General features: G+C 57.5%; 1 long non-coding RNA gene across 4 annotated transcripts; it reads left to right on the top strand.

Annotated features, from left to right (window-relative positions):
- The first annotated feature begins 747 nt into the window (after positions 1–747).
- Positions 748–7,461, top strand: LOC125330474. Of its 4 annotated transcripts, none has more exons than XR_007205554.1 (3): positions 769–1,608; positions 4,551–4,754; positions 5,599–7,461. It is a non-coding gene; the product is annotated as an uncharacterized LOC125330474 (long non-coding RNA). The 4 variants fall into 4 exon arrangements; XR_007205557.1 differs by lacking the exon at positions 769–1,608 and adding an exon at positions 4,038–4,078 and having other exon boundaries at positions 4,637–4,754; XR_007205555.1 differs by lacking the exon at positions 769–1,608 and adding an exon at positions 4,056–4,078.
- Positions 7,462–10,472: the final 3,011 nt, after the last annotated feature.

The following is a 10,472-nucleotide window of genomic DNA, read 5'->3' as shown; positions in this document are numbered from 1 at the left end:
TGTTGTTCTCTTTGTATTTGATTTACACACTTTTACAAGTGAATCTTGGTAATCAACCTACAAGAGTTTGATCAAAGCTCTTGGCAGGCACCGGCAGCACAAGTATTGCCACTGGAAAGCCAGCAGAGAAATAATCAAGCAATTTCAACAAAGCCCCACTTTTTTTTTTTCTTTTTTTTTTTTGTAAATAAGAATAACAAAGCACTGGAACAGGGCAAAAGTCTCTGCCTCAGCCACCTAAATTTAGGCTGGACGTGGAAAATGTTCATCAAAACCCTAGACCCAGGCACAGGGGAGGTGGGACACCTGGATACCTCTGCAAGGGCTGGGCCGGGTAGGGATGGAGGTGGGGCCCACCTCAGGGTGATGCCGCCCTGAGGGGGTTTGGAGCCTTTGGGGGATGGAGGAAGCAGCGCTGCACAGCACCAGGTGATTGATCCGATTATGCTGATGGAGATTCTCTCTGGAAGAAGATTGTTGCCTGAGGACTTTAACCCCACTGAGCATTCACTGCTCAGCTACTTGGATAAAATGTGCAATTCTTCATTCCGAGAGCAGGAATGGAGCAGCCCTTTTGCCCTGCACAACCCCTTCCATGCCTTGAAGGTGGCTTTGCACACCCAGATACGATTAAATTCCACCATTTCAGAAAACAACATTTCCTTTAAAGCATTGTCTTTTGGGACAGCAAATAGGGTATTTCTCACCACAATGGTTTTCTACCCGCTTGCAGCAGACCAGGTGCCCTGCAAACCAGATGGCAGCAAGCGTCCTCCAGAACATCTCCCCACCTTTAGCACGGAGGCCCCTGGCCAGGAAGCTCTTCAGGGATCTCTCCCTCCCTCCTTAGGACTGTTTGTTTCTGCAGCCAGAGATTAGGATCAAAAGGTTTGTTCCATGCAGGGAAAACGATTCTTCCCACTCCTCGGAGTCAAAGGGAACAGCACAATTAGAAACACTTCAGATGCTTGACCCACGCTCGAGCCTCCAAACAAAAGTTGCAAGGAGAGGGTTGATGTTTTCCAGGCCCAATTAGCATAATGTTGTAATTCCCGAGCTCTCAGGCTGCCTGCATCCCTTCGCCCCGGCCGCCCAGCGAGCGCACGCCGGCACCAGTTCCTTCCTTCTGATCCATCACCATATGCCCGTCTTTTACAGTTCTTTGGTGCGTGATGCTCAGAGAGTGGATAATTAGCTAAATGAATTAATTGACATTCATACTTGTAATTAGCAACCGGTTACAAGCAGCTATTCTCCTTGGGACAGCTAAAATTTCTCAGGGATTGGTGTTAAAATACTGGAAAATCGTTCGGGGTAAGTAACGAGGGCTGTGAGTGCTGATGGTGCCCGGGTTCTGCCTCGGCCGCCGCATGGTAAACAAGCCCGTGCAGAAGCAGAGCAGGCTGTGGAACGTGTTGGATCTGCCGCTGCTGCTCGGGAGGAGGAGAACTTTCCAGCTTCGGAAGAAATCCGGGCCAGATGGGCGGCCTCCAGCCGGCGGCTCCCACCAGCTCCCGGCTAACCCTTTCCACCCCCACTCACCCGAGAGTTCGCAGCGAGGACCCGGCAGTGGAGGCTGCTCATGCAAAGCAATGGGAATTGGATGTCGTGAGTGTTAATTAAACCATTAATTACTGCTGAGCAGGGGGGAAAAAAGTGACCTGTTGGTTTTATCGCTTCTTGGAGTAGTAGGGAGGATGAATTGCTCAGGGGCTTGGCAGTGGGTGAAAGGGGCTGCGGCGTGAGGTAGATCTCGGCTGAAATGTAGGTTTTCTCGGATTTTAAGGGGATGCTGGCGAGCACCAGCCCGGTGCTGGTGCAGCCACAGCTAATCCCAGCACCCTGCGAGGCCAGGAGTGGGACCCACACTAGGGACAGCGTTAGTGGAGACTGAGACCCCAGCCCTCCTGTACTGCTGAGGGAGACCACACCACCAGGGGCTTGGACAGGCTTTCAGGGTGTCCCAAACTGCCCTAGCAGGGATCCCACTCCCAGCCATGGGCTGCAGTCATCACCCACAAGCCCCAATAATCAGCACTCACAGCCTCTGGAGTCATAGCCCCTGAGACAGAATGTGCAGGGACCCCAGGCTCCCAGAATGTAGCAGGGGTGGGTGAGCTGAAGGTCTCTTCACCCTGGAAAAGGCTCCCCAAACCTGTGTGCTGATGGGAAGAAGGGAGGCAGCACACAGACAGAGCCATACAAATGGCTCGTTATGGAAAAGAAGAGAAAAAGTGATACTAATGCACTTCATAAATCAAACTCTCGTGTCTTGCTGCATCAGGAGCTCTGCACCACCAAGGAGCAGAGCCTGGGCTGAGGGTACAAAGGACTCCAGGGAGGAGGAGCCCTCCAACTGCTTGGAGACCAGCATTGGGGTGCTCTGCCCTGCACCACCTCCCACCCTCTGCTACCCACAGCAGCTGCAGCAGCTCTGGCTGGCACAGAGGCAGTGCCATAGGGTGCCATAGGGTGGTAGGACAGGGGGATAAACTGGCACCCCACGAGCCTGGGTCTCCCTAAGAGAAGGGCTCTCCCACAGCTCCTGGCACATGATCAGGGCCCCGTCACTCTGCCAGGAGTCCTGTTCTTGGCTCCTCCAAGCTATCAAAGCTTTAGATTTCCCTGGCAGCGCCTGGAGTTTAAAGGCTGGGGAAAGGGACAAAAAAAAACCAATCTCAGAAGAGAGGCAGTGGGAAAGGCTGGGCCAAGGAGCTGTCATGCCACCCCTTCAGCTAGTACACACCCCAGTATGCTCTCAAACACACTGCACAAGACAGCAGGAAGGCTACTTTTTCTTTAGCTGCAGGCAAAAAAAAAAAATCAATTACAAGGTAACCTATTTTTCAACTCTTCCATTGGTATTTACTTAATTTCAAGGCTGGCTTGCCCACCGGGCCAGGGAGAGGACGAGGGAGGCTGTGTGCCATGAGGCTGAGCCAGGCTGTGGGATTTCATTTGGGTTTAATTGAGACACCAAAGCCCAGAGCAATGAGGGGTTGTTTGAATGGGACAGAGTGTGACATGGGGCACCCAGGCAGAGCCCAGCCCTGATGGGGATGGGGAGCACCAGGGGGTTCCCTGGTGCTTGCAGGGCAGCAGGAAAAGCCCACTGGGAAGCAGAACTTTCTGGAGAAGGTTTGGGAGGTGCTGGTGGGCCATGTGGGCAGGGACTGCAAGGGGGGGGGGTCCATGGGGACAGGAATAGCTCCAGGGGTCCACAAGAGCAGAGAGTACCGGGGAATCCACGGGGACAGGAGCACTCGGGGGGTACATGAGGACAGGGCCATCCCAGGGCAGTCCACGAACACTTGGATATCTGGAGGGGTTACACAGACACAGGACACCCGTGGGCACATGGGGCTAGGACACTGGGGGTACACAGGGACAGGGGCACCCACCGGGGGGGCACAGGACATCCGTGGACACACGGACACAGGATCCCGAGGGTACACAGGGACAGGAACCCCCCGGGGACCACACGGACACAGCACCACGGGGGAAGACAGACACCCCGGGGGGACACACGGACATAGGACACGTGAGGACACACGGACACAGACACCCCCGGGGGACACACGGACACAGGACACGGGGGGACACACGGACACAGGGCACGGGGGGACACACGGACACCCCCGGGGGACACACGGACACAGGGCACGGGGGGACACACGGACACCCCTGGGGGACACACGGACACAGGGCACGGGGGGACACACGGACACAGACACCCCCGGGGGACACACGGACACGGGGCACGGGGGGACACACGGACACAGACACCCCCGGGGGACACACGGACACCCCCGGGGGACACACGGACACAGGGCACGGGGGGGGGACACACGGACACGGGGCACGGGGGGACACACGGACACAGGACCCCGCGGGTCCGCGCTGTGCCGGCACCGCCAGGGGGCGCCGTTGCTCTGAGCGGCGGCGCGCGGCCCCCGCCTGTTCCCCCCCCGCCCCCCCTCGGCCGCGGCCGCCCCGGCCCCGCACCGCGACCCGCCCCGACCGTCCCCGCCCGTCCCCGCGGCCGGGGGCGGACACGGCGGGGGAACGGCGCCCTCCGGTACCCTCAGGGCCCCCACGGAGCGGGGAGGGCCGGAGGGAAGGGGGGGCTGCGAGGAGGAGGGGGCGGGGCGGAGCGAGGCTCCACCAATCAGCGCGCGGCGGTTTCAAGAAGCCCCTTCCGCGCCCCGCCCCGCCCGCGCGGCGCCGCGCGGCCCCCGGGGGGGACACGGGCCGAGGGGGGAGGGACACGGGCCGGGAGAGGGACCGGGGTCCGGCCCCGCTGCCCACCCTGCTGCCCGCCTTCCTGCTGGCGTGGGGGAGGGGAGGAGCGGGAAGGCATCGCACCCACGCGTGCCCGCGCCCGTGGCCGCGGGGGTTCGGGTGCTGCCAGCGCAGGGCTTCGCCTCCGCGTCCCGGGCTGCCGGGCCAGGGTGGCACTCGCCCCCTGGTTATGGTGGGGACGCCCCCCAGGCCTTTATTAATAATGCAGTATTATTAATTATGCAATTTAATTAATTATGCGCATGCAGCATCTACCAGCGGATCGCTGCTGCTGCTGCTGCTGCCGCCGCCGCTTTCATGAAAAGCCTTTTGCTGGTTGGGGTTCTGCACGCAGGCCTTGGACTCCGGAGCCACTTCAGGCACCGGCGATGTTTTGGCACTGGTGATGTTTCGGCCGACGCCGAGCTCCCTCCGGCACCGAGCTGCCTCCAACCGCCGGCACAGCTGCGCGGGTAAACAGGAAACCCCAACGCCGCAGCGCCCGCCAGACCCAGAAACCCCAACCCCACGGCAGGCGAATGACTCCTTCCCAAAAACATCAGCGGCTCCGCGGCCGTGGGGCTGGGTGGGAGAGGGGGTGGGTGGCAGCCCCCCGGTACCGCTGGCCGCCTGCCTGCGCCGAGTTCATTTGAATGCGAGCCATGCAGAGTGCTCGCCACCGCCACTGAGGTGTGGAAATCTCGCCCAGATGAGGAGGGGGTTCTTCCTGCTCACAGGTTTAGAGGGGAAAAAAGCCTTATTAGAAGACAGGGAATTTTAGACACCAAATCCAGCCCCTCTCAATGGCTGCGCTGTGCTCCAGGGAGGCTGTGAAATGGAAGGGTTAGTTTTGGAGGGGTGCAGGGAGTGTGTGGTGCCCCAGTTGGCTGGAAACCCCTCTCCCATCCTCCCCATTAGCATCTCCAGCAGTCATCATGCCCTGGAGTTTTGGTTTTCCCATGGGAAAAGGGAATACCAGGCTGGCAGCAACATGAAGATAAAAGAACCTATAGCTCAGTCAAAATTAAAATTCGAAATCCAAACTGCCAGCAATGGTGCCTGGCGGGAGGGCAATCCTGCAGCAGGCTGGGGTGCAGTGTCCCGGGCAGGAATCAGCCTGTACAGGTCTGTGTCCAGACGGGATGGCAGTGGTGCTCATCTGCAAGAGCACACACTGCCCACACACCCACTATGGATAAAGGCCACATCACTTCGGAGGCTCATGGAGCCATTAGAGCTACTGAATAGACCCCGCACCTTTGTAAGTGCAGGGCAAAATCAAGGATGGAAATTTTAAAAATGTGTTTATTTTTACAGGTGATGTTCCAGCAGAATATTCCCAGTGAATTGACAAGCACAGGCATTCTTCCCAGCAATGGGCACCCTAAACAGCCCCGGGTGGAAGCTGCCGGGCTGTGATGGACCAACAGTTCAAGGAAGGGGCCAGGAGAAGGGAAGCTGCTCTGGGAGGTCAGGAAAGGCCAACTAACCACCAAAACTTGGGAGCATTTCGATATCCTGATGAGCCCTGGCGGCAGGGGCTTGAGGGCTCCTTTCTGCTCCCAGCAAGCCAGGGATGGGTGCAGAGATGTCGCCAGTCCAGGCCAGAGGCAATAAAGCGCCTGGAGTGATGCAGCAAAACAGGATGGAGTCGCGTGTCGAAATAAATCATCCATGGAGGCAAGGCAGGCAGGAGGAGGAGGAGGTTTTCTGCTCTCGAGCCTCCCTGTGTCTAACAAAGCCTCAGAAACCCCAGGTGGGCAGTGAGAGCCGGGGCAGGATCCGGCCAGCCATGGCCCCAGCTGTCCCAGAGCAGAGCTGGTCCTGGCCAGGTGCCCTGCTGCTCCAGCTCTCCTGGGAGCTGGTTTTTCCATCCCTTCCCAGCTCCCGCGGCTTCACCTTGTGGCAGGCATTGCACAGAGCTGCCAGGAGTGATAAAATGGCTGTCCCCCAAATTTATGGAGTTTATCTGTGAATAACTCTTGGAGGTGAAGCGGCCGTTGAGCTGGGGAGGAGGAAGGCTTTACTTCGGGAAAAACTCTCCCAGAGGCAATGCAGGGCAGGCAGGAGCCCAGACCCAGTTCCAGAGACCAGCAGGGACGTGCCCCACAGCCCCCCCAGCTTATAGGGCTGGAGCATCGCCGGGGTGAGCTCGCTGCTCGCCCACGCTGGGGGAAGCCAAGGGCTTGTTTCCCATCCACAGCGTGTTTATTAGGAGCTAAGTCATGAAGAGGCTTTGGCACATCTCTGTCGCTCCCGTGGAGCGTGTTTAGCACAGCAGAGATCGCTGCTTCTTCCAACAGCACGTGCATGCCCGGGATTTCCATGGCGGCCAGGCATTGTGCCCCATGCTCTCTTCCCATGCCAATCTTTTCTTCTCCCCCGCAAAAAAGGTTGTATCAATGAGCTATGGAGCAGCATCCTGATTCCTGGGGAAGCACAGCTGAGGCTGAGCAGGCTGGAGCCTCCCCCTCATGCCCCCTCCCCACTCTGCTGCAGTAACATCCATCCTAAGTTTCTGAGCCTCTTCTAATTTTGGAGGCCGTTAGCAAAGCAGGCGCTGTTGCAGCCAAACGAGGCTGCCAATGTTTCCTTTAAAAGCTGCTTTCACTCCGAAGGACTCTTCTAGATGGTTTGCTTTTAATAGCAGGCTGCAGGGTGGCCCAGCTCGTGGCCAGGGCTCTCTTTGGAGTGAGAAGGGACTGGATGGCATTGGGAGCAGGACTGGGGACGTGCAGGGAGCCACACACATCCATCATGGGCCATGACAATGCACACGGGCATCCCTTTCCCGGTTCAGAGCAGCAAAGATCCTCACCCCCTTGCAGAGCTGATCCCACTGCAGCCCATTTCCTCCTTTCCCTCTCCAACTCGTGGGGAAATCTTTATGGCATAGGGGAACAGATACAGCCCCTAACCGTGGTGATATCTCAGAGGAGAAGGAAAGGCCAGAGGAGCCACAGAGAAGCAGGAGGCAGTGAGGTCAGCACACTGGTACGTGTGAGTGCTTTGAAAAACCCAATTGCTGCTTCAGTACAACCAGATTCAGGAAAATGAAGCTGAAGTGTGAAAAATGAAAGTGAAAAGATAGGAACCAACCCACGGCTATTTATTCTAAAAATACTGACCTAAATACTTAAGCGCACATATAAAAGTAGTTGTCTTTGCTGATTTCCTTTATGAGAGTCTCCTGGTTTGGTTATTATTTCACTCAGAAACCAGAAGATGAGGATTTTTGGAGACACGGAGACTGTGTACTAGCCTGGCACTCCAAAAGTCTTTTGCCCAAAGCTGTATGCCCAAATGTCATCTGAAAGCCCAGCTTTGAAATTCATTCATTAAGCTAACGAGGCCCCGTGGTGAGCAGCCCATGCCTGTGCTGATCAGAATAGGAAAGGCTTTGGCTGGGTCTTGTGCAATGGCTCTCGTGTTTCTCGCTGGGTGGGATGATGGCAGTGGCCATGGGCACAGTGTGGGCATGGCAAAGCCCCCAGAAGAGATTTGGGAACAGAGGGAGGCACTGGGGCAGTGGCCTTGGCACAAAGCATCCCTCAGCTTGTGGCACTGGCAGAGCTGGGCTGCAGTTCCCACCTGGGCTGTTGTACACATCTGGGCTGGGGTTCACATCTGGGCTGTTGTTCCCCCAGGCTGTTGTTGCAGGCAGTCACCAGCCTTTGCCCACTCCTCACTCATCTGGCAGCAACCAGGGCCAGGATGTGGGGAGGCTGTGGGCAGCCTAAGTACTGAGCCTGGCTTAGTACAAAACTCCCTGGGACCAGTGACACGACATGGCCAGCACAAGCAGGGCCATCACAGAGGAGCATCTGTCCTGCAGGCAGCCCTCTAACTAGGTATTTTGGGGTTTCCCACATCCCTGGAGGTGTCTGGGCCAAGTACTGGGGTGGATGGCGAGGGAAACCCAGGTGCAGGGGCCCAGGCAGTGCATGGGGACCCCTGTGCAGTCACAGCCCCCGATGCGGCACTGTGACCTGCTCTGCACGACCTTCCTAGGGGAGATTATGAAAGTGCATTACGTGTGGAGGCAAAACGGATGGAGGAGCGGACAGGAGTGCTGGGTCAGCAAGTCATGCAGGCTGGATGAGCGGTGAGTGCTCAGAGGGAGAAGGAAGAGACCGTGCTGAAAACAGTAAAGGTAAAATCCAGGGTGGGGGGGAGTGGCTCCCTGCCTGAAGGTCCCAGGGGGGAGAGACAGTTACAGCATTTCCATATGACAAAGTGAAGGTGCAAGCCAGAAAAACATGGGCTTGATAAAATGGATTGGTTTGGGGGTTTTTTGAGTCAGGAAAAGGGGTGCTTAGTGCAGTGTGGGAGCAGGAAAGGGCTCCTTTTGGAGTGTGGTCTGTGGCCTGGGGGCGAGTCTGTTCCCTGGAACATTCTGCAGACCAGGGGATGGATGAGTACCAGCTAGGTCCCCTCACTGCCTGCTGGGAAGCGAGGTGGCCATGGATGGCTGGGTGTGAGAGCAGAGCCAGAGCAAGCCCTCTGAGCAGCAAGAGCTGGATTTGAAACCTTGGAGGATGTTGCAGAGGTGAGTGTCCCTGAGGACACTGGCTCCAATGGCAGGCTGCTGACTGGAAAGCCTTTCCTATAGCCCTGAGGTCCCCCTTCCTCCCACAAAACTCCCAGGAGCGATGGAGGAAACCCTCGTGGGCAGCAGAGCCAGTTGGACCACAGCTCACCCTGCAGCAGCTTTTTACCTAAAATAAGGCTGCTAAAATAAGTACCCAAACTGTCACCATGCTCGCAGCAGATTTACAGCTCCACGCACACACCTGGCACCGGTCCACCCTGCTGTGGGAGCACCCATGGGGCCAGTGGCAGCAGGGGGAAGGTGTGCTCCAAAACCCAAGGTCACTCTCCGTCAGAGGCGCTCCGGCCACGTTGCAGGGCGCTAGAGGGGGTGGCTGGCTCAGGGCACTGCTGGCAACACATATCAGGAAGAGACAGATGGAAGAGGTGACAGATAAGGGACTCAGCCTGGAGAAGAAACAGGAGAGATAGGACCCAGAGGCTCTGCCCCAGTGGAGAGAGTAGGCTCAAAACCAGACCCAGCAGAGCTGGATTTAGATCCCGTAATGCCGGCTGGGCGCCTGTTCCCTGCCTAAACCCCTCCTTGCCGAGGGCAGGGGGTGAGGAAACCTCTGATGTTGAACTGCAGATACTTAGTGGTGCAGTGGGGCTTCTGCCTGGCTCCCAAGGCAGCTGAAAACTGCTGCTACCCTGGGGAGGCTGCGACCCTTCACCTGAGAATGGCTGACATGGGGCACAGCTCGGAGGCTGTCCTGTGGGATGACTGAGGAAACTCTAAGACAGGCACCATCCCATCAGCTGTAGGGTCTGCAGGCACACACAGCTCTGCTGGCACCCCCTGGGAGGGTCCCTGCTATGCCATTACAGGAGACCTACAGGTAGCACTTACACGTAACCCCTGGCAGCATCCTCAGCCCACGTCGGTGCCCTGCCTGGCCCCACAGAGCAGCCACCAGAGCTCAGCCACAGGGAAGGAGCAGGGTCAGACACAGCGCTGCATGGGAATGTCAGCAGCACTGCTGGGAGCCAGGCTGGGGGTTGTCACCGTGCAGGATCACAGCCCCTGCATGCTGCTTTTCCTGGGGGGAGGGGATATTTCATTGCAAGATATCCCTTGCAGGGAGGTGTAGGCTAGTGGCAAAGGAGGTGGGAACCAGGAGAACCAGACTCGCCCAGAGCAGCTGGCACTGGCAAGAGGTGGGCAGAGGTGACACTTTGTCGGGGCAACAGGGTAACGAGTTTCTGACATTTTGGGTTTTGCCTTTGCCCTGTTCCTCAGGAGTCAAACCACAAGCGCAAGTTTGGGGCTTGCAAGTTGTCTGTGCTCCTCAGACAGGGAAGTCCTGCTCCTCGGCTTTATCTCCGTCGCTTTCTCCCTTTGAGCCTTCTACGTCTGTTTGTCTCCTCTGAAACGACAGGAATCCACAGAGTTAAAATCCCAGGAGCACCAGCTATGGGAATGCAGCATGATTTCCCAGCCTTCCCTGGGGAAAGCCCAGGAGCCATGTCCCACATGGGTGCTCCTGCTTGGCACTTTGCAGTGCCTGCCTGCAGCCGAGGTTAGCGCAGGAATTGCGGGTGAGGAATAGGAGCCGCCACGCAGGGAGCTGCTGGGGAATAGCTGCCACGCTTTACATTCA

Source organism: Corvus hawaiiensis, chromosome 9, assembly GCF_020740725.1.
Source record: "Corvus hawaiiensis isolate bCorHaw1 chromosome 9, bCorHaw1.pri.cur, whole genome shotgun sequence".
Lineage (NCBI taxonomy): Eukaryota > Metazoa > Chordata > Aves > Passeriformes > Corvidae > Corvus > Corvus hawaiiensis.
This window is presented reverse-complemented; position numbering and strand designations above follow the sequence as displayed.